The sequence below is a fragment of the Empidonax traillii genome, unplaced genomic scaffold (assembly GCF_003031625.1).
Source record: "Empidonax traillii isolate 1590-97213 ecotype Southwest subspecies unplaced genomic scaffold, ASM303162v1 scaffold101:size1699134, whole genome shotgun sequence".
Classification (NCBI taxonomy): Eukaryota; Metazoa; Chordata; class Aves; order Passeriformes; family Tyrannidae; genus Empidonax; species Empidonax traillii.
Genome location: NW_020955294.1, coordinates 686,351 through 688,484, shown reverse-complemented (window position 1 = coordinate 688,484; position 2,134 = coordinate 686,351). Strand labels below are relative to the sequence as shown.

At 54.2% G+C, this 2,134-nt stretch overlaps 1 protein-coding gene across 1 annotated transcript in view; it reads right to left on the bottom strand.

Annotated features, from left to right (window-relative positions):
- The window catches only part of CAMKK1 (calcium/calmodulin dependent protein kinase kinase 1), a 54,636-nt gene that overhangs the window by 38,533 nt on the left and 13,969 nt on the right, over positions 1-2,134 (bottom strand). The window lies entirely within an intron of this gene.

Below are 2,134 nucleotides of genomic sequence, written 5' to 3'. Positions count from 1 at the left end.
AATCCAAGAGTCGGGGAGGAAAACCCACTGGGGAATAGTGGGGAATGAGGATGCTTTACAATCCACAGCATATCCTTATTCCCCTTTGTACAAAAGCCAGCAGGGACAGGGAACAGCACGTGAATCTGCCTGGGTGCCCTGATGGGCCACATTGGAAAATTCACCCACGAGGCCACTCCAGCGTGGGAGCAACAGCAGGACCCTCCCACCAAACACAGTGTGGAGCAGCAGCTCTGGCAGGGCTGTGTTGGGGGCAGCAGGACTCAGGTTCAACAGCACTGCAACCACCCAGCTCTGCTCAGCTAATTCCTGTCCTTGGATTCATCAGAAACTGTTGGAAGCTCTTTCCAGAAGCCTCCAGGCACAGCCACACACAGCAAGGGGCTTTTCCTTCCTTCCAGCTGCTGCTGTCAGCCTCAACAAGGTTTGCTTTCTGCCTTGCACCCTGCACCTCATGCCCTGGCAGTGAGGCCCCATTCAGTGCCCCCCAGGCACCAACCAAGGGGGTAAGACCCCCCCTCCAAGGGAGCCTTGCCCAGCCAGGCCACGCTGTTCAGAATCCTTCTGATAAACGCCCCCGTTTCCTTACAAAACACGCCTGCTCGTTCCAGGCCAACCCTCCAATGCACAGCAGGTGCTGAATACCACCACCCACACGCCTCTAATTTCAGGTGACCTGCTTCATAGCTAGAAAATGTCAAGACAAATCAGAGACGCTCCTGCCTCCGAGATCCCTCTCGTTACATAAGGCAGCCCACCCGATCCGCTCTGCTCCCGCCCGGCACCGCACGCGCACAGCGGGTCCACAACCAGCAGGACCTTCAGCTCCTTGCATGCCACACCAATCAGAAGTGCACGGGCTATAAAAGCAGCAAGGTAGAGGGGACCCAGCTCCCAGGGGGGGTGAAGAGGAGTGAGGAGCAGCAGCAGCAAAGAGGAGCAGGGGAGGGACACACTTACGTAATACTTGTCGTCGTCCTCGTTGTAGGCCAGTTTCACAACGCCGTAGGAACCCTAAAAATAAACACCAATGGCACAGTCAGTTCAGCAGCTTCACCTTGGCTCCTTGCTGCTCAAGGCTGGTAAAACACAGCTTTACACAGGGTAAAAAAACAACTCTGAGGCCCCAGGCCACGCTGACCCCTGAGCAAAGCCTGCAGGTGACGTGACCCCGCAGCGAGGTTGTACATTTTGGCAGCTCTGCTGGGCACTGCAGGATTATCTCCTGTTAGCCCATCACCCCCTGCCCTGAGCCAAAGCCGCTGTGTCTGTCTGAACTCGAACATGGGTGGGGAGCATAATTTTCAAGTAGGTATTTTTTTGTGCAAATTTGGAAATTCTGCACGAACACCTTTCCTGTACTGCTGCACAGAACCACCTTCAGCACAGAACCTCTGCATCCCTTGACAGCAAATGGACTTCAGTGATGACCACCCGCCTGCCTGCCTTCCACCAACCACACGTTGCCCAGGCAGATGCAAACCTGGACTGCTGCTGCATCCCCAGCTCCAGTGATAGCCTGAAGCCAAACTCCATCCAAAATCACTGTTTTTTGCAGTTCTGTGTCAACACTAAACATTTTATGCAAGCGAGACATGACACCATGGCTAGCTACCATCCCTGACAGATGCCTGTTGAATAAATGAGTGAGATGAACACCAGAGCCTTCAAAACATTTCTCTTGACTTCACTAAAAGCTGGAACAAGGTCCTGGTCTCAGAGGAGGCCAGAAAGCCATCTGGCTGGTCCAGGAGCACACACTGCAGGGCCAGCAGACCCTCTGCCACCCTCTCTGTGATCCTCAGGGAAGGAGGATGCAAGTGCAAATCCACCTGAGAGAAGGTCTCATACTCTCCTTTGTACTTAAGCCAATGACAAAGGCCCTAAGTGTGTCTGAAGCTGAGTTTGGGATGGCATTTGTACCAGCAGCAGTGGTATCTCCAGCCTTGAATGAATGGCCAGTCTCTTCGCGAACGAAGAACCGGGGAAGGTCTTTCCACCTTCCAGCCTGCGCATTGGATTTTTTAGGTGAGACACAGTGTGCGCGGAACTGAGCCCACCCTTTAATCCTGAGGTTCATCTGCCGGGGCCAAGCACGCTTGGACGGTGGCAGCGAGGTCCTCAGGACGTAGAT